Source organism: Anabrus simplex, chromosome 8 (genome assembly GCF_040414725.1).
Source record: "Anabrus simplex isolate iqAnaSimp1 chromosome 8, ASM4041472v1, whole genome shotgun sequence".
Lineage (NCBI taxonomy): Eukaryota > Metazoa > Arthropoda > Insecta > Orthoptera > Tettigoniidae > Anabrus > Anabrus simplex.
The window spans coordinates 202,270,023-202,293,209 of NC_090272.1; positions in this window are offsets into that span (position 1 = coordinate 202,270,023).

Sequence of the window (23,187 nt, forward strand, 5' to 3'; positions counted from 1 at the left end):
TTGCCTGGTGTGAAAATGGGAAACCACAGAAAACCATCTTCAGGGCTACCGACAGTGGGGCTCGAATCCACTATCTCCCGATTACTGGACACTGGCCGCAATTAAGCGACTACAGCTATCGAGCTCGGTCTTTCATTCTTTCACTGTGTGCCTGTTTCCTTTCTTCTGACCACTTAGTACCCGATCTTTTAGGGACTTCATTCTCTGGCTTTACTACCCAACTATTTATCTTGTGACAGTAAATGTTTCTGTTCAGTATTTCTGATGGTTCTATCTGGGCCTTTTCCAGATCATTTTTAACATCTTGTATCCATGGTACGTTCTTCAGTTTTTCAGTATATGTCAAAATCTTGTGGGTTAGCCTTGAAGACGATAGTCTGTGAACGTGTCCATAGAATTTCAGTCTTCGTTTCCTGACGTCTGCGGCAAGGTTGGGCAGTCTTTCCTTAGCTTTGTGTGATTTGAGTCTATACCCTTCTTCTTCTCTGGGCCCAGAAATTTCCTCAAGATCTTACTTTCCTCCTTCAAGATGTTTCCCAGATCACCTTTATTATTAAGTACCAAGATTTCACTTGCATACAGCACTTCAGGTTTAATCACCGTATTATAATTTTTTTTTTTTTTTGTATGTATGGACATGCATTTCTTGTTGTAGATGTCACGGGTTCACCAATATGCTCTTTTGAGTTTTTGTAATCGAACTCTCTGTGCTTCCTTTTCCAACCCTGTTGGTTCTAGGATCTCATCGAGATATTTAAAGTATGGAACTCTTTTGATCTGTCCATATTTTGTAATAATAATAATAATAATAATAATAATAATAATAATAATAATAATAATAATAATAATAATAATAATTTGGAGCAAGGATCATAACGAACGAAAACGACACATTATAAAGTATAACAGAGCAAGAAAATTATTTATCGACAAAGGAAAAATACAGCATTGTGCAATATGTCCTTAATAAATACATTTTCACGATTGAGTAACTAAATTTTTGGGATAGTGCATTCATTGAAAGAAAATATTACAAGCTTGAACATCGTGTGGTGTGAGAATAACGTGCATCCCCACTTGTCTTCAGTACGTATTACATTATGCACTTGGTTATGTCTCAAAACTCACGAGTTTCAAAACTCACGGGCTAAAATTAGTTACAGATAGTATCAAAACTCACGAATACAAACTGGTAGCTAAATAAACATTCTAACGAGTCTCAAAATTCACGACTCCGGACAGCAGGTGCTTGCGATGACCGCAGGAGGGATGAGGTGCGCGGTGACTCACGCTTCCCTTACGACAGGCAGGTTATACTGTGGAAGTTATTCTGCCATCCCGACCCACACGGGAAGAATAATGGCTGGTGAATGAAAGAGATCGAGGTGTATTAATTATTATTATTAAAATATTTTGCTGTTGTCTTAAAGCTGATATATATATTTACCTTTCATCGGGAGGTCTGGTGCAGGTCTTTAGAGTTGACGCCGTACAGGCGATCTGCACGTCTGCAAGTTAAATGAAACTGTCAGTTGATAGTACTGCGACTTAGTTCCATTATGCGGACACAAGGCGGCAATTACTTGAATAAGGAATTTCATTTAGAGATATTTAAGATCAAGCCAGTTAATTCACTCATTTAGTTTCAATACTTGGAGATTCACTTGAAAAAAAAAAGCGTATTTCTCTTTTTCGTAAGAGTTCATCTATTCGCTTATTTCAATAGATCATCTACCCGACATACTTAAACCGAAAAATGTTATTCATGACGCATCCGATTATTCTGCGCGGAATAACTAAATGATATTTGAAACTCATTCGATTATTTAAATTGATTATTCATTCGATTATTTAAATAATCGGATGGAAGTTATTCGATTATTAAAAGTATCCCGTTATCCCATCACTAATAGGGTGGACATTTATCCATTCAAAGAAGAACTCGCCTTGCTCGTGAGTTTTGAGACTGGCCCAGGTAGAGAAACGTGTTCTTACTAATCCTCTTCCTGGAATTCGTGAGTTTTGAGACTAGTGAATTTTGAGACGACACGATGCACTTCCTCTCCATGCTCGCTCAGCTGCTCTCGTTTCTCAAACTGGTTCCGAAGTTGTTTCGCTTTGAGTTGACGCTATCTGATCCAAGGTTCAGTACTGCATGAACTATATCAACGAATTTTCGTTCGAAGTGACACATGCGGTGCGGGTCAGTATTTCTTCCCTCAACATTGTCACATAACGGTATTTCGAGGCGCAATGACGATATACAGGATGTATCAGAACTATACAGACAAAAATAATCAACGATGATTTTCGCGTTATGTTAAGAACGATGGTGTAATCGATTGGCGGAGAAAATATTTCTTTTCGAGAAAATCAGGTTACTCTGTTACTTCCGGGCGCGCGATTCAAATTGACGAACTTGCCGTATTTGCTGTGGCAGAGAGCTAGCCGCTGACGTGCTTCAGGGAAGAGACAGGAGGGAGAAGAAGTGGGGTGTATCGTGGGGACAGAGATAATGCTCCGCGCGTATGCACAAGTTCCCTCGTTCAACTCGCACAGGATTATTCCTGCCTCTTACACGCAATCTCTACAGTTCATTTATTAAACAGACGTAACAGCACACGCAGTACAAGAACACACTGTTATTACGACACAAGGATTGCACCAGATCGTTCCCCATCCCGTCTGTTGGTCTCAGTAACGTTCTTTATTATATAACATGCCCGAAGATTTGACACCGCCCCCCACGGTTGTGTATTCCTTCACTCACAACATGGTAAATGGAATGAAATGCTGAACGAAGGTAACAATACGCCCTATGATTTGATTACAGTAGATGTTCGATATATCTCCACTCCTACTTCGATGCACAGTCCACAACGGTGTAATAGCACTCGCTGTCAGCCGTATACGTAGAAGAGTCCTGTATTGGTAAATTCGAGTGTTACAACATATAATATTTATTAATCTTTCTAAATATCACATTAAGCCGGTAGTCCTAAATCCTTCTCTCTTAACCCATTCACAACATGTTGACATAACAGGAATTTTATGACTACAGTAATTGCAGTCCATTAATTAATCTAACTTATAAACTGATTGGAAAACTACTGAAGAACAAAGTTATGAAGGTTGAATATACCAATGGAAGGATTATGATAAGACTGAAAGGGAAAAAAAGAGTTAGTGATCATTCAAGTTTATATACCGACCTGTAATCATTTTGATGAAGTGGTAGAAGAGTGTTATGAGAAGATAGATCAACTCATTGAGAAAGAGGAAAAGAATGCATGCAAGACCATTGGTAAATTTGGATTGGGAGACAGAAATGAGAGAGGAGAAAGGTTGATTGAATTCTGTAATAAAAATTGCATGGTGGTTGGAAACACTTTGTTTGACAACCACAAAAGGAGAAGGTATACTTGGATATCTCGATTAGATGACAAGAAATATCAAACTGATTATATAATGATACAACAACGGTACAGAAACTGCCTAATGAAAGCTAAATGTTGCCCAGGAGCAGACATTTATTCTGACCATATATTAGTTGCAGGAGAGGTGCTAATTAAATTGAAAATAGTATGGAAAGGAAAGAAGAGAGAAGAAATTAATACTGAGAAACTGAAAGACAAAGACAAGTGTAAAGAACTAGAGGAAGAGTATTGTAACAATAATACGTTAGGAAATGAAACAGAAAATGTAGAGAGGAGATGGGAAACTTTTAAAAATGGGATAAAAGAACCAGCTAGGAAAACGCTTGGAGTCAAGGAGAGGAAAATGACAAAGAAGGAATGGATAACATAAGAAATGATAAGTAAAATGGAGGAACGCAGGAAATGGAAAACAGTAAATACAGAAGAAGGAAAGCATAACTACAGGAAGTTAAATAATGAATTAAGAAGAGAAACAGAAAAGGCAAAGAAGGAATGGTTGACAAAAAAAAAAGTGTGATAAGATAGAGCTACTGGAGAAAGAAGGGAAATATGACTTGATGTACAAAGAAGCAACAAATATAGTATTTAAAGAAAAAAGAAGGAACAACAGCAATAAGGAAAATGAGGCTACAGATGGCACAATAATATATGAACCCCAAGAAATAATGAAAAGATGGGAAGAATACATAGAATGGCTATATGATCGGGACAACCGACCAAATGAAGAAGAACTTGAATTAGAGGAGGAAGATATAGTTAATGGGGATGATAAAGGGGAAACCATACTGAGAAGAGAGATCGAAACATCACTGAATGAGATGAAAAATAGAAAAGCAATGGGAATAGATGAGATTTCTGTTGAACTGTTAAAGGCGTTAAATAAAGAAAGAAGAAAGGAGTTGATTGGATTATGTAATAAAATAAACATGACAGGAAAATGGCCAAAGGACTTTAGTGAAATCATCTTAATCCCTATGGAATAGAAAAAGAAGAGCAAAAAAATGTTAAGAACATAGGACATTGAGTCTAATTTCACACGCAGCCAAAGTCTTACTGCGGACGCTCAACAGAAGGAGATATGGAAAGCTGAATAACTTTATAGGTGAAGAACAGTTTGGTTTCAGGAGAGGAGTTGGAACAAGATACGCCATTGGACTTCTGAGGGTGATAGGAGAGAGGTACATAGAGAAAAACAGGAACGTTTATGCTGATTTATTGACCTTGAGAAGGCTTTTGACTGTGTCAGATGGGACAAATTGATGACAATCCTGAAGAAACATGGAGTTGATTGGAGGGATAGAAGACTAATAAAGAATTTGTATTTAAACCAGAGAGCAAGAGTGAGAATAGGAGATGAGTTGAGAAAAGAAATTGAATTAGGAAGAGGTGTAAGACAGGGTTGTTCTTTTATCACCGACACTGTTCAACATCTATCTCGAAGAAATAATCAATGAAAGATGGAAAAAGTGGAGTTTGTGTGGGAGGTAGGAGAGTAGAATGTATAAGATTTGCAGATGATATGGTTGTGATGGGAGAAAGCGAACATGAAATGATACAAATGTTAGATAAACTCAACATGAAACTAGAAGAATATGGAATGAGAATTAATAAGAAGAAGACCAAAAGTATGATAATTGGAGGAAAAGGGAGTTGTCATATTAGTATAGGGGGAGAAGAAATAGAGCAAGTCAGTAACTAAGTATTTGGGAAGTATGATCAGAGATGATATGTATTGCACGACAGAAATGAAGAAAGGAATTGCCATAGCAAAAGAAGGCTTTAAGAAAAAACCAAAATTACTTTCTGGATCACTAAACAAAGATTTGAAGAAAAGACTTGCTAAGTGTTATATTTGGAGCATAGCGCTGTATGGCGCAGAGACTTGGACATTGAGAAATAAAGATGAAAGAAGATTGGAGGCACTAGAGATGTGGGTATGGAGGAGAACAGAACGAGTGAAATGGGAAGACCGGGTAAGAAATGAGGAGGTATTACGAAGAGTTGGAGAAGAACGAAGTATGTTGCAAATCATTAGAAAGAGAAAAATGAACTGGATCGGACATTGTTTGAGGAGGGACTGTTTACTGAAAGAAGGAATAGAAGGTATGGTGAAAGGCAAATGAGGAAGAGGAAGGAAAAAATATCAAATGTTGGACAATATCCAAGGAAATACATATTCGGACATGAAAAACTCGGCGCAGGACCGGCAACAGTGGAAGACGTTCATCCCATGACAAGACCTGCCATAAGGCAGAATACCTAGATGATGATAAATCCTGAGTTTTCCAAATTTACGTGCCGCTGTCTTCCCGTGATGCGGTTAAGCAGGGTCGTTCGAAAAGGGAACTATGCTGCTCATACGAGCAATGCTGTTTTCTTAACACGGAGCTCGATAGCTGCAGTCGCTTAAGTGCGGCTAGTATCCAGTATTCGAGAGATAGTAGGTTCGAACCCCACTGTCGGCAGCCCTGAAAATGGTTTTCCGTGGTTTCCCATTTTCACACCAGGCAAATGCTGGGGCTGTACCTTAATTAAGGCCACGGCCGCTTCCTTCCCACTCCTAGCCCTTCCCTGTCCCATCGTCGCCATAAGACCTATCTGTGTCGGTGCGACGTAAAGCAACTAGCAAAAAAAAAAAAAAGTTTTCTTAACATGGAATGATCTATAGTAAAAATACGTTCAAATTCATCTTCATTTAACCTGAGGGCAATTTTGTAAACTCTTATTTTAAGATAAGATTTTGTCACTCCAAACAAAAATTATTACTTTCAGAATAAATTTCCTTATCATTGCCCTCATAGCTATTCAGTCTGTTAGGTCATCAGTCCGGAAGCTGGTTGGATTCTCAAACACCGCGACCAAAAGTTGTGCTATTATAGGGAATCCATAAAAACCCATGGCAGCACTAGAATAAGGCATAATTGGCAAGATGAGTGGAATAGTTTCCAACCGCTTTCCTCAATGAGCCAGAAAAAGGTATTGCAGCTTCCTTATGAGTATCACCTTTCATAGTATCCAGACGCGGAATTTGTGCTCCAAGTGTCATCACTCAGCACCACACCTTACCTCAGCAGGCATAAAGGAGACTCAGACTTCCGTGGAAGCTGCACTGCATTTTGCTCCGACCTGTACCAAGGGACAGATGCAAAAGTGCTGCATCATCAAGAAATGACAACAGGCGCCCAAAGCTAATAGGCATGGATAAAATATGTAAAACTGGAAATTTTAACGGAAGATAAAGCGTGCAGCGTCTGAGTAAAAGTAAAGAGGATGATTATATCCGGTTAATTTATTAAGTTACCCTGAAATACACCGATTAACAAAATCACCAATATTATAAATACATGGACAGCGGTTTACCGACTGCGCTATTAAAATAGCGAATTCAGTCCTAGCTGAGGTCGGTGGCATTTGGAGCTGGCACTGGCTTCCAACATTAATATCGGGCTCCATGGCTAAATTGTTGGTGTCTGGACATTTCGCACCACCTAGGTCGTTATCTAGCTGCGAACGGTTTTCCCGTAATCTCCAAATATTTACGCCAGGACAATTCTTACCACTTGATGTCAAATGGGAATTCCATTTCCACGCCAGCGGGCGTCATGAGCCTGAGAGGCACATTTTAGAAATCAGAAACAAAAATAATTTACAACATCTGCTGAAGAAAACTTCGATATTATTTTAATAACTGCCGTTTAAACTATACTTATGTTTACGTAAAAAGCCTGAAACAAAACAATACAATAGAAATATACAACATGTTCGGGTGCAATGTGCCTGAGGAGCACAAGGATTACTATTATTGTGAATATTTATTAACTACTGCATTATTACATTATCAAGTAAGTAAAATAAAAGATTCTGATGAACTGGACGATATGGGCTCGGTCACGCGGAAATAGGAAACTACTGAAATATTGAAGTAGCTAGATCGCCGCGAATGGCGAATGCGAGACAAAAATTAACACGTGGACCAATCAAATCAGTAGTGGACAATGGATATACAAATGAATACATTCATTAGGAAGTAGTTTTTACTTCGCAATACTTCCATTCTCTTTCAAGTGATACGGAATATCCTCTTCTAAATATTTAACTGATACTTCGCAGATAATCTGCCGGTCAAGTGGTATGAAATGTCCTAGAACCAAATTGTTAGCGTGCTGGCCTTTGGTCACAGGGGTCCCGGGTTCGATTCCCAGCACGGTCGGGAATTTTAACCATAGTTGATTAATTACCCTGGTACGAGGACTGGGTGTATGCGCCGTCTTCATCATCATTTCATCCTCATCACGGCGCGCAGGTCACCTACGGGAGTCAAATCAAAAGACCTGCACCAGGCCTCTCCGGAGACCACATTTCAATTCATTTCATTTCATTTCATTTCATTTCATTTCATTTCAGCACATTAATGCAGAAACCCTGGTACCTCTCAAAATCTGTAGCAACTGAATAGACGTTATAACTAAATCACTTTTGGATATATATTTAAAAAAGTTAACCTTACAGACCGTACGTCTCAGTCTCTTTGTTTACCTGTATCTTGGATTCACTTCAATATACTGTAGTACTACAGTACATGCACGTACTACAAAATACGACATGTTTCCTGGTAACATTAAACATTCCATTTTGATAGAACGCTATCTAACTGGTTGCGTCAAGCAACTCCGGCGTTCTGCTGAGTCGGTAAACGGAATCACGGATTGTGCAAGTTCCTGACCTATACACTAATTGCTAGATAGTTCAAACCTCAACCACGCATACTGCGCGGTTCTTAGAGATAGAACTGAGACAGCCAATTCAATCCTAACGGTAAAGGACTAAAACGTTGTCAATCTGTACATTTGATTCATTAATTTGGTCTCTATGACGTGGGAGTGTGTATGAAATGACAGGCCGTCTAAGAAAACTCAAATACTAACATGTCCACTCGAAAGTGAGTTATTCAAGAGCTTCTAAAACAATCACTTAATTTACAAAGTTTTTAACAGTTACTCGCCTCACGCTGCGGTTACTGCATGTACAGTATACAGGATGAAAATACAGCTATCTCTCTGGATAAATTGAAGTACGAATAATTCAAAACGTGTATTTCATGCGAGGAATACCTATGGCTGCAAATGGTTATACTATCATCTGCTTAATTTGATTCACGAGAAGGGCTGAGTCAGGAGAATCATACCTCGAGTAACGCCGATATATAACAATGTATCAGCTAGCAAGGCCAGAGTAGAGTAGATCAGATCAGGAATGATTATGGTGTGATGAGCTTACTGAAATGAAACTCATATGAGAAACAATTTACATTACAGGGAAAACATTTGTCTCACTTCCATTTAGCCCAACACAAATGCCACATGAGTTCCCCAACATTTGTCCCCAAGATGACGTGACTAATGGAAAATACTTGATGGAAAATCAACAATTATCATCATCATCATCATCGTCATCATCATCATCCGCACCTTTGGTCACCCTGTCCATTTATCGCTTAACTGAGGCAAGTGAATCATAACTTGAAATAAAGCACTGTGTTAACATTTAAGTGAGATGGGTTTGGAAAATATATGTTATCCGTTGACAAACGCTGAATATTTTCGGAAATATGAGAGTAGGAGAGAAGAAAGTAGCTGGAAGTGGACATATAACATCACGACAAGGAAGAAATTCTAGTACGCCAAAGTGGTATACCATTAAAACGGAGGTCTCAAGTTAACATATGTGGTGACAGAATAAAGTACTTTGGGGGATACGCAACGAGCAGAAGGCAAGAAGTCAGGTTTATCAAATCCAGTCGCTGTTTTATTTATTTATTTATTTATTTATTTATTTATTTATTTATTTATTTATTTATTTCCGCACAACAGGATTTGACAACCCAATTACAGTGACGTCAAATTTACACAGAACGATACTTTTACAGCTAAATCTAAACTAAAATCTAGATACGAACTGTTCAATAAAAATGAAGATGAATACTAATTTTAAATTACACATTCACAGTGTTTACTAGGCTTTTTATTATGGCAATCCCCGAATGGGGAGAGCATACAGTATTGTTTATTTTCACGCAACAAAATAAAGCTAGGCTAAGCAAACTGAAGTAATGGTACAAAACAGATTGTTCCCGAATAGTGGTGAGGAATTCCACTAAAAATTTAGCTAAAGGAGTACTGAAATCTAAGGCACTATTTCTACGAGCAGTACTGTTGAAGATATTGCATAGTCTGTTCAGCGGTGAGTTTATGTGGACCGATGTACTACTTCGTTTGTTTACAAACGTAACGTTGTTCCTTGAACTGATGTGCGGTACATGGAAATTTAAGAGAGAAAAGAGTACTGAATTTTCAACTAAACTGTTCATAATTTTGAAAAGGAATTCCACAGCATCTCCTTTCCTTTGCGTTTCTAGACCATCAATTCCGAAATTCAGTATACGTTCCTGAACGGTATCAAATGCGGATAGCTGGCCGTACTTTTGTAATATTCTGTTAGCAAGAAACAACAGAAAGCAAAATATTGGATCGTGCGTCAAACTATAGCGACATTAAACATACAGCGTTCCCGTATCTGCAAAATTCATCAAGTTAAAGAACTGCTAATGGACAAAATTCCAACCCCGGTGTCTCCTAAATTGCATATCATCGAAGGGAGGTAAAACAAATGGATATTAAGCTGACATATCTTAAAGAAAAAGAAGCCCATTTAAACTAAACGTAGGTAAGACAAGATATACAATTAAAGAGAAAATCACAAGATTCTATAACCAGCTGTGGTGGTGGTGCTCGTAGAACGAAGAGAAAAAGAACGAGAATGGCAAGTCCTCAATAACTCTTGGAAAATACAGAGGTAGCCTATGGGTATGTTTTGATAGGAGGCTATCTAGTCGAAGTGGAAAGTGCGGGTTCATGTAGGACCATGGAGTTCACTCAGCCTACACCAGAAATGAGTTTCAGGTTAATTCATTGGGAAGGGGGGGGGAGGGCGAGGGTAGCAAAGGCGGCCAGACGTTGACCTAATAACTATTTCATTCAATACTGTGGTTACGAATAGCAGAAATCCCTACCATCTACTCCAAGTGTCTTTATGACATTCACGGAGATGGAGATAGCTTTGCTTACCTTTGCTTCTCTTCTGACATCTAAGAACACAGAAACGAGTGATGGAGGAGTAGAGAAGAATATTTATGATCGTACTCTCAGAGCTAAGGGAGCTAGCGTCCAGGTAAGATGATGATAATTTCGTGTGGCTATTTCTAGCCGACTGCAGCCCTTGTAAGGCAGACCCTCCGATGAGGGTGGGCGGCATCTGCCATGTGTAGGTAACTGCGTGTTATTGTCGTTGATGATACTGTTATGTGTGGTGTGTGAGTTGCAGGGATGTTGGGGATGGCGCAAACACCCAGCCCCCGGGCCACTGGAATTAACCAATGAAGGTTAAAATCCCTGACCCGGCCGGGAATCGAACCCGGGACCCTCTGAACCCAAGGCCAGTACGCTGACCATTCAGCCAACGAGGTAAGATGACCCTGAAGAATACGAAGATAAAACCAAATTTGAAATCGAGAATTTTTGTGTGGTTATTACACACAGAAAGACACGCAAATAAAGATAAAAAGCTTGTAGAAATCATTTCACAAGTATTATCGGAATACAGTACTGTAAATTGATCGGATGTTGTCACAAGCTAAGAGCTCTGGGAAGTAATCAACTCAGAGTTTATAAGTAACAGCTCAGAAACCTTCGTTAAGAGTTCGACCACTAAAGAATAAATATAAGTGTTATGTGTGTGTAAGGGTGGGTCTGGGGTAAATAAACGAAAAACGGAAGCGATATGTCACGAACTGCTATGAAAGATTATACTGTATGCCTCTTGGTAGCGTTGATAGTTCGTGGGATAATGTAATATTTTTTAAACCGCTTTGTAGGGTTCGCATCTCTCATTTACAAAGCGGGAATTGAAGTGGAAGAAAACTGCAGAAGATAATATATTTTGATATACGCATTACTATATCCGTATTCTTCGGTGTTTACCGAGGGTAAATCATTCAGCTCTCTTATTGAAATTAGTTATTACTTGTTGGACTGATGTGAAACCACGCTGTAATAGGTCTAATACACACTAGCAAATGTATTACATACGTATATGCCGTAATTCGAAAAGGCTAAGTCTGCAAACCGTACAGAAGTCGTGACAACACAAGGTTAGGTTGATAACACAATATCCTTTCATTTCAACTGAATCTATCTGTATAGAGGATGTAACGTTCTTTTCCTTTCCGAAGTTCCCGCAGACTTTTCTTGCTTCTTATGCATCCCAACTGAATTTTATACGTACGAATTAGACGAGATAAGACCATACAAAGGTATTAATGAAGTTCTGCGCTGGTCATTTAACACAAACTACGTTATTAAATACTTTATTCGAAAATGCCACAATTCTACTTACCTGGTTGTGATTATTGTTTTAAGAGAAAGTACAGCTAGGCAACCATCCTTTATATAACATTAATCAGAGAGAAAATGGAAGGGATGTAACACTTCGAAGACTGAAGGTATTGGCCAAAGAAAGGCAAGGGCCATGAAGGACGTGAAAATGAAATACGTCCTAGGCCTCGAGTGTTCTAATACCGTCGGGGTCGGAAAAGAACAAAGGTTGACCAAGGGAGGTCTGATATGTTAGATGAAAGTGAAGAGCCTGGCACAAGTGGAAGCAATGCCAGGACTCAGCTACTTACCTGGTATTAGCCAAAGAGATTTATAATCCTAAAGAAAATGTGTTTCACTTATACCCACAAACGTTATAGTAGTGACTTTTCACAACACGGCAGTGGCAGTATATATAATCTCGCAAGTCACGAACAGATCATGACTACATAGTGCCAACCTGCAAAATTAACAGTAACTGTAAGACGTCGCATCGACAAGTAGGGTCCCTAAAATGTATGGTTAGACACACTTAACCGAACCCAGCTTTTAGAAAATAGCTATAAATCACTACCTTCAATATTAACAAGAGAGAAAGTTAGAAATTACTCTTAGTGTATGAACTTACACGGCAGGGACTATAACGTAATGCCCACTCTATTAACACGATCTTAGCTCTAGAACGTGGTGGTGACTATTAAGAACGAAGTTAACAGCCTCGATCTTACGTCTCCCGTTGCAAACTTCAATTACTGTTACCTGGTGGTGTCTATGGTGGTCACTATGCCAATTTACTCCTCTTTCGCTGTACACATAGGCGTTGATTATCAAGAACAAAAGGAAAAATTATTGTCACCACCACATATCACACAGCCATATCGTCCACATTCGATGAATTTTAAGTACACCTAAATTCCTTCGTTGCATTTTTAATGATGTGGGTACCATTGTTATTGATGATGATAATGTTTGTTGTTTAAAGGGGCCTAACTGCTAGGTCATCGAGCGCTAATGGTAGGAGGAGCAACAAAATGAAACAATACTTAAAATTTCAAAATGTATCCACTGACTAGTACCTAAAACCAACGATGATGAAAAACTGATCACGAATCCGAAACAATCAGTGGATCCAATTTACAATGACTTATTTTTTGAGATGATGCATGTTATCCATCGGGGTCCAAAGTCCAGGTCACTAGCCCTTCATAATGGTAATAATCACTGGTAAAGCAGAACCACGGTGTTCCTCACATAGGGATACTAATGACAGACTACGTATACTCATGGTGTTAGTCACATAGTGGTACTAATTATAGGCAATGTAGACCAACGGTGTATCACACATTATGATACCACGCACCGGCAACACAAGGCCATGGTGTTCCGCACACAATGGTACTATTCTCAAGCAACGCAGACCTATGGTGTTCCTCACACAGTGGTACTAATCGCAAGTAACGCCGATCCACGGATCTCCTCACGTAATGGTACAAATTAAATATAATCTCATGGTTCCAATTCCATCATCCCTTGGTCGCCCCTTTCAGTCGCCTCTTACGACAGGCAGGGGATACCGTGGGTGTATTCTTCGTTTGCGTCGCCCCTCACCCACAGGGGGTATCATTTTTATTAATTTATCTGCATGAATATATTGTTTTTAAGCTGTTATTCAATGAGAAAGTTGAAGTATGATACTCCTGCAGGTAACTCATGAAGTCCCGGAGAGAATCACTAGCGTTGAAAATTTTCTATGGGAAATATTGTAATAAATGAAGTTTTCGAAATAGCTTGAAGTTCAGCGTAGCAACTAATTCTTTATCATTACAGAAGTCTGTGACAATATACACAGAGGAGAAGATTACAATACGGAGAAACGACACTGGCCCCCAAAGAACTCTGTTTCTTCTACTTAAGTACAATGAAGCGCACATAAAAATCAACGTCTCGGCTATAGAAGTGAAACAGTAGGGAACTTGGAGCTTGCCTGTGTTTTTAATTAACAGCAGCAAAGAGAAGTGAATGCTGCGGAGCTCACAAATAACTCCCAATGCCAACATAGAACTTGAACTGGAGCTAATACACGATCGTAGAAATGTTATTACCAGCCTTCTTCTCGGGAATGCACAGCTACAATTGAGCTTTTACGTCGATAGAAACAAAGTTCTAACTAATTATATGGGCAAGCAGAAAGATATATCTCCATTATTATGGTAATAACTCACATAACTTTCGAATACTCGGCATTTGTCTTCACTACATCAATGAGAGCCGTTATTCACCATATATTACCAATTACAAATAATTACCCTCCACTGAAAGTGCTTCATTTCGTTTGAATATAAATTAAGACCGGTTAGTTACTGGTTCCTGTTTCACTGTGATATCATTACCACTGATTTATAATGTTAAAGTACGTAATAACTTCAAAAGACTCAAAACAAACCTATAAATTAAATTCAAAATGTTAGAGAGCATTAACCATCAGTCAGACGTAATATTTTATTTAATTTACAATGAATCCTTAACTGGACGGCCCCCTTACTCCGCCAACATACGACACTTGCAGTTTTTCATTGGGAATCGTAGACATTCCACGCCAATTTTCTCATTAATTCCACTCTCTTATTGTGGTTCAATATCCTACTTTCAATATACACTGACTGAGCAAAATGTCATGGGATAGCGGAGCACTGATGCGCACGTGTGTTGTCTGCGCACCACACGCCTCCTGTGCCAGCGGCAATTGTATAGGAGACCTTGTGAGCAGTGGCTGTGCATGTGACAAGTGTAACATGGAACGTCGTCATGAGCTGACACCGTTCGAACGAGGTATGGTGGTCGGTGCCCGACGGATGGGAAGTGCGATTTCGGAAGTGGTGCGGGAATTCATCTTCACACGATCAACCGTATCCAGGGTGTATCATGAATTTTTGAATGCGGGTGTCATCGTGACCGGCGACATCTGAGACGGATTGTCAATAGTGACAGTCGGACAACCGTGCAACAAGTCACGGCTCAATTCAACACAGGCCGTGCTAGACACGTCTCCCAGTGGACAATCCGTAGGAACATGGGTTCTGTAGGGTATGGGAGCCTGCGCCGCACACGGGTACCACTGTTAACCCAACGTCATCGGGCACAACGACGTGCATTTGTCGCCAGTCACCACGGATGGGCACTTGAACAATGGCGTAACGTAATACGGTCGGACGAATCACGATTTCAACTGCACCATGCCGATGGGAGCCATCGTGTATGGCGCAGATCACATGAAGCGATGGATCCCGCCTGCCTCGAAGGTGTGGTCCAGGGCGCTGGTGTCTCTGTTATGGTCTGGGGTACATTTTCCTGGTATGGAATGGGCCCCCTAGTTGTTCTGGAAGAGACTTTGAATGATACGCGGTATGTTGAGCTGCTCGGAGACCATCTCCACCCATTTTTGGCCTTCCAGCGCCCAGACGGTTCAGCGGTCTTTCAAGATGATAACGCGCCGCCACATCGCTCTCACGTCGCACGGGAATGGTTCCAGGAACATGCAGCGGAGGTCCAACGACTGCCATGGCCACCCAGGAGCCCCAATATGAACCCTATCGAGCATATCTGGGATGTCCTGGAACGGAGGCTCCGTGCCATGGATCCTGCACCCACGAACAGACCAGCACTGGCGGCCGCTCTGCAAACGATTTGGTGTCAGCTGCGTCCAGAGGACTGCCAGGGACTTGTCGACTCACTTCCAAGGCGGCTCACTGCAGTTCGCAGGGCCAGAGGAGCCCCCACACACTATTAGGTAACTATCCCATGACATTTGCTACGTCAGTGTAGATAGTTCTGGTTGCAATTGTATTCCTGACTCGACCTCTTTTTGGCAATTAAAAAATAGTTAATTCGACACGAAAAGTATGATCTTTTGTGGCAGTTCTTCAGATTAATTTCAAGAATGAAGGATGTAAAACAGTAAGTTAATTATTACCACAAAATGATATGCTAGTAGCCTGCGCAAATATTGTAAAACAAAGTTCATGTTCTTCCCACACGTCTCGAGAAAGATTTAAGTATCACGACTGATATAATAATGAGTATAGAATATCAAGAATAATTAGGTTTCGTATTAGCCCTTCGAATTACACAAGACAGAACACAAAGTTAATACAAGTACATGCAATTGTGTAGGTGTTCTTTTAATTTTCATTATAGAAATAACTTGCAGACCTGCAGACGGACCAACCAAGCATGATACTTCTGCAGGTAACTCATTAAGTCCCAGAGAGGATCACTAGCAAGACTCTGACAGACTTGATCTTGGATCATAAGTGGTCAGCCATTTGATGATCACGCATGAACTTGTCTCACGTCTCTGGATATCTTAGTAAAGGCAGTTCTGCCGTATTTCTGTTAGATATAATGTACCGAGTTGTGCTGCTGATATTTATGGGGATTTTAACACAGTAGATATTCAAACACCACAATAATAACCTTCTTTGTCAAATGTCATCATTTCAATCTCTTTTATTTTGCTAGAATGTTTATCATTTTAGTGCACCAGGAGTAATGAGTATTTTGGAACTTTTAATGGCATATCTAAAGAATATCGAAAACAATTGCCGTTGCGAAGAATACCAGTCTGCATCGTTAGCTCAAAGAAATCTTTAGTCAGGGAGGATATATCCATCAATTTTCAACTGGAAGTTCTTGATGACTTTTAGTGTAGTTGCTCTAGCAGGTGTAAAGTTGATTTGTCAAGGAAGCGGCAGAATGTCAATAGGAATAGAATGCCGTTAGTTCCAAGAGCATGATGAGATTCCGCTTCACCTGCGTCTCTCTAGAGACACTCCAGCAGCGAGCGCTATTTGCTGGAGTGCTACAATAAATACACGCCATCATTTGGGATGGAGTGCTGGATATTTATGTCTCGCATTCAGCTGACACAAGGGAAGTCGAGAGCAACGGTACACAATGTACTGAGAGAATCATTAGGAGAACGGAGATGGAAATTTAAAATAAAGTGCAAGAAGGTGGGCAAGAGAAGTCACAGCTCTCAGAGTTTGTGTCCTTCACGTGACAATTCGTTCTCCGCGATTTATTTCAGGTATCGACCACTTGCAATTGTAGCATATTAAACGCTAAGGGATCAACTTCAAGGTATTGCTATTGGCTTTACATCGCACCGACACAGATAGGTCTTACGGCGACGATGGGACAGGAAAGGGCTAGGAACTGGGAAGGAAGCGGCCGTGGCCTTCATTAAGGTACAGCCCCAGCATTTGCCTGGTGTGAAAATGGGAAACCACGGAAAACCATCTTCAGGGCTGCCGACAGTGGGGTTCGAACCTACTATCCCCCGAATACTGGATACTGGCCGCACTTAGGGATCAACTTCAAGGTATTAGTGATGGGACATTCGATTCATTTTACTGAATCGGTCCATTTGATTCCGTTCACGTTACTGAATCGATACAGTGATCCGATTCACGGCTCATTGGTCACCGCTCCTACTGCATCTGTGTAGTATGTGCTGGTAAGACAGCAACAACAGCATTCAGTGCTCGCAGCTGCCATCTTGTCTTCATACTATGAACTCCTTTCTTAGAAAAAATGCTAGTTACTCTAATACATCGAAGGTTTCCGGCGACGCAGGGTGGGGAAGGTTAGGATTAGGAAAATAGCAGCCATGGCCTGAATTAAGGTACAGTCCCAGCATTTCCTGGTGTGAAAATGGGGAAACTACGGAAAACCATCTTAACGGCTGCCGACGGTGGGATTCGAACCCACCATCCCCCGAATGCAAGCGCATAGCCACGCGACATTAATCGAACGACAACTCGCTCAGTCATTTTTGAAAATATGTATTTTTCTATCAGCTGAGGATTTTTTTAAATCGTCATATTTTGTATAGGCTACCCGAGATGTACAGTAGCTCGCTGGTTTTCTGATTCAACATACTGTTATTGCGTATGTCCACATATGATTGAAGTCTTGTGCAACGATGTGACATATGAACTGAGAGAATACTGAGCCGTTCTTCCCAATATAAAACACGTACTTTTGAGTGGTCATGAGCATGACTCATAGTCATAGGGCAGGCTAGAGTCGAGTTTAATTAAGTCAACTAAGTTATAATACTAAGATTCATTAAACTAATAAATAGTATAATCTAATAGCCTACCTACTTACTAGCTACTTCAGAATTATGCTGTGACTACCCTTTTAACACTGCAAATAAATCCATCTATTATTTAAACCTCCCTGTAAGAAGAGGACAGTGAATGCAAATGGGTATTATTTTCAAAAGCTGAGCTCGAGAGTCCATTATAGCACACGATTCTTTCAGTGTAGCATGGCTCACAGTATGTCCCGCTGCAGTGAACCGAAAAGGAGCCGTGTGTATCATTTGTCTCACTGAGCCGCGCTCGTTCACGATTCTTTCGATGTGCCATGATTCACCGTCTCGCTGCAGCGGAAGCTCGGCTCCCCGTCAACGTCCAGTGAGTGCGCCACTCAGCACTGTCCGCTGGGAGTAAGCTGAATCGTGTGCCGTGAGCTCGCCGTTCCTGTGAATCGATTCACTCGGACACTTGAATGAATCGATACACTGCTTCGAATCATGCATTCAGTAGCCAACACTACAAGGTATACGATCTTGTAAGTCCATAATGTTAGCTGTAAAGAAAGGTCATGGAGGGAGTAAAGGTTAAATATTTATTTTCCTACAAAAAAAAAAAAAAATAATAATAATAATAATAATAATAATAATAATAATAATAATAATAATAATAATAATAATAATAATAATAATAATAATAATAATAATAATAATAATAATAATAATTCCTCTCCTGGTGCCTTCTTCTCACACATAGTTAGCGACAACTGTGAAGTTCATTTCCCTATTTTAGGTTTCCTGCCGTCTCGTTGATATCGAACGACTGTCGGTGGTTCCACGCCCCACGTCTTCGTTTACCTCCTAGCTTGCCTTCTGAGATCTGCTGTATCGGGCTACATCTGTCAATTTGGTAGATGTGACCGAAATAAGATGCTCTCCAGCGTTTTTGTGAGGGTTAAGAAGACTTCACGCGATTTCCTGGCGCGAAGGAGTTTTTCCTCGAAGGTACACTCTGCGATACATCCCGACATTCCACAGGCCTGCAGTGCCCAGCCTTCAAAATCGTAAAGCAGTATCGATAACACACAACGCTTCACGACACTCCAACAAGCATTAACTGTAACTTAAGCTATTAAAAAGTTCCCTTGTTTCATAAACATGCGAGATGCAACTCCTTTATTTTCATATTTTGTAAAAATTACGTTACTGATTTTACGCCCCTCCAACTATTTTTACGGTATTTTTATAGATGATGATGATGATAATGATGATGATGGTTTGTTGTTTAAAGGGGCCTAACAGCTAGATTATCGGCCCCTAATGGTAGGAGGTGAACGAAACGAAAATTAAAACTTCAAAATGTATCCACTGACTAGAATATGAAACGAATGATTATGAAAAAATGATCGTGAAGCAAAATCAGTGGATCCAATTCACAAGGTCTTCATTACTTGGATGATACTCGTTATCTAAAGGGCTCCAAAGTCCAGATCATAAGCCCCCCGTAATGGTGCCAATCACTGGTAAAGCAGAACCATGGTGTTCATCCTATAGTGCTACTAATCACAGGCAATGTAAACCCGTGGCATGTCACACGCAATAGCACCACTCACAGTTAACACAAACCTATGTTGTTTCGCACACAAGGGTACTACTCACAAGCAACGAAGACCCGTGGGGTTCCTCACATAGTGGAACTGATCACGGGAGTCTGTATTCCCGTGGTATTCCTCACTTAGTGGAGCCAATCACGGGCGTCGGTATTCCCGTGGTGTTCCTCACATAGTGGAACTAATGACGGGCATCGGTATTCCCGTGGTGTTCCTCACTTAGTGGAACCAATCACGGGCGTCGGTTTTCCCGTGGTGTTCCTCACTTACTGGAACCAATCACTGGCGTCGGTATTCCCGTGGTGTTCCTCACTTGGTGGAACTAAACACAGGCCACGTATACTCATGGTGTTGCTCACATAGTGGTATTAATCATAGGCAGTGTAGGGCACCTCTATAAAGAACCAGAGAAACAAGGAAATGCCATTTGGTCCTAGATTCAATGACGGTGAAATCTTGACATTCACCTCCCCACGGTAGAGAGGGGGCAACGACTGCATATAAAAATTATATTTATATGCAGGTGGCTAACGAATGAAGGGACCGATTATATCCCGGTATAAGGAGATCGCCTATACGAAATGCCAACACTCCCTTTGAGAGTGGATGAGCGGGTATAGGACAGGGCACTCTATTGTCCTGGAGACAAGACATTGTTCCCAAAGGCGGAGGAACCAGTTTGGTCAACGGCATTAGGATGCACAAGGCAACGGGAAACCACTGCATTAAAGATCCTGAGAGAGATTCCATGAAATTCACATGGCATGGCTGAAACGTCAAGATCAGAGCTGGCCGTGTGGATCGTCTACCTCCGTTTGGAGACGACGTCTTAAAAAGAAGTGTAGGCCAACGGTGTATCACACATCATGGGAACGCCCACTGGCAACACATACCCATTGTGTTCTTCAGATAATAGTACTACTAGTCTCAGGCAACGCAGACCCATGGTTTTCATCATAGTGGTACTAATCACAGGCGCCAGCTAAACCCGTGGTGTTTCTCACTTAGTGGCACGAATCACAGGCAACGTAGACCCATGGTGTTTCTCATAAAGTGGTACTACTCATACGTAACAGACCCATTCTGAACATAGTGGAACCGACCGGTGGAACACACACGTTGACCATTATCACAAACAACGCCCAGCCCCATAGCGTTTTTCGCATAATGGTACTGTTCATATGTAACGTAGACCTATGGTTTTCCTCGCAGGGTGGTACTAGTCGCAAGTAACGTCGACCCATGGTGTTCCACGCGTAATCACAAGTATTCTCATGGTTCTAATTTCATCATCCCTTGGTCGCCCCTTTTAGTCGCCTCTTATGACAGACAGGGGATACCATGGGTGTATTCATCCGAACCACAGGGGGTATAGATGCCGAGGTACCAGAATTTTGTCCCGAAACAGTTATTTTACGTGCCGGTAATTCTATTGTACCCGATATACAGTAAGTTTCATTGAGGTTAGGTTAATATTTTTTCGATTTATTCATTTCACATGACTTCAATTCTTAATTATGAACATACGTCCGTTCTGCACATCACATGACAAAGCAAACCAAAGCGGGAGTATTAAGGAGTTATCACCAATAACTCTGTTTAGTGTTTCTCTTTTGGTCTGTGGGGCACAGTCGCTGGCTTTTCACAAAAGTGACCTCACTGCATGGTAATTTCGAAGTGAAAAAATTATATTCCTGAACTGCAGGACCAGTGCTAATGATCCCACGATTATCAGTAACATAAAACTGTGAACTTGCTTGCTCGTTCGTCTTCTGCAATAGGAAGATGTCGTCGAATTTCGAACAAAGTGCCTTTATAGAAGAAAATGAAAAGCAATACGACTTACGATGAACAAAAAAAAAAAAAAAAAAAAGCTCCGCAAACAACCGAGTAAAATAATTCTCTGCGTAATTACAGCCTGTGAAAAATAAAAAATTAAAAAAATCTCTCAACTGGTTAATAGAATTCACAAACTAATTATCGTAACGTGCTATCGGTTTAGTTCAAAGGCTTTGAAAACAACAAAATGCATCTCGGTGCAGCCGTAAATTAAATTTCACTCGGCACCGCAAATTATTCTGTCGTCACGTCACCATAAAATAGGAAAGGACGAAACAATAACTATATACAGACCAGTAACAACTAGCGTTTTATATTTCAGCAAGCCACAACGATGAGCAGCGCGCCCAGTGCTCGGAATATAAATGGCTAGAATAAATTCACGCTATTAAAAGAGAATTAGGCCCGTGGAGCAACAGGCTAACGTTTTGAAATTATGCAGCTCTAATGTCTGCTCACCTTGCACCTCTTTATTTGAATGGAAACGCACAGTGCTTTGATTTGCGTTACAACTGGGTCTGTGTTGATAAAAGTGTAGCTGATACAATATAGTGTACCCTACGGGGCACATTAATACTGCAGGATGATACCTACCTGCTCTTCTTGTTCTTGCATACGGGCACCAGCTCAGCTACAATCGGCAGAAAGGGTCGTTAATTTTGGGTTCTATGACGAGATGATCATGGGGAGCCCAATACTACATTAAACTACTAAATGAGGAACACTTTCGCTATGATCAGAATTTTGAGCATAAGTTTGTATTCATAACACAAGTTAATTACAAGGATTGCACCTGTGGTGCCGAAATACGTGCGCCGAAGGCTCACCTCTACAAATTAAAATGACAACAAGCAAATACAGTCTGGATGATGACGTTATGCTGAGATTTATCGATCCGTGAACCAAGGAAAGGAAAACCGGATGTGTTCTTGGAAACTACATCCCTATGTCTGCGACATAAAATGATATAATGGTAGAACCAGGATACCTGCAGAGATTTCCGCTATTAAGAAAGTTCCTCCCATACAGGGATATTTACATACACAAAAATTAGCAGCACAATAGGTAAATAAAAATAAACTAAGATAACCTACTCTAGCGCCCTCAACATTATATTTACATGGACGTGAACCCACGTACACCAGGCAGAAACATGTGCCAACAGGGCAATCAGATCACATTAGTAGACTATCCAACCCTAATAATACGAATCAGACAAGAAAGGAAATACAAGGTAAAATGGATAAAATTAAATGACGCATGGTTTGGCAAAGTACTCCCTGCCAAGGGAGAATGACCGACCTCCAAAGCACATTAAAAATGGCTGAGCACCCCAATACAGAGCAGGCGAACGTTGACCTGAAGTCAGGTCTGGAGCCCCCTTCCACACACAAAAAAACGTAAACAAACTCCCGCTAGACGTCTTACCCTGCATTCTTTCACAAAGGGACTTTCAAGCTTCTACACATACCATCCAATGGCATAAAATAAGTGAGGAAAAAACACATCTCACGTCACGCTCCTGACTTCAATTAACCACCCACACGGGTCGCAGTCGAATCACATGAAGTGTTCTACAATTCAATCATATCAAACCATCACCGCCCATATGCGGCGTGACAACCGTAATCTCGGGAGTCAGAGGTTCAAGCCCCACATTTGACAGAGTAGCACAGAGTCGAATAGCGTTAAAACCTGCACCTCCGCTATAGTTTACGCCCGTCTAACACACGTAAGTAGAGCCCCTTTACTAAATAGATGTCATCAGCCTG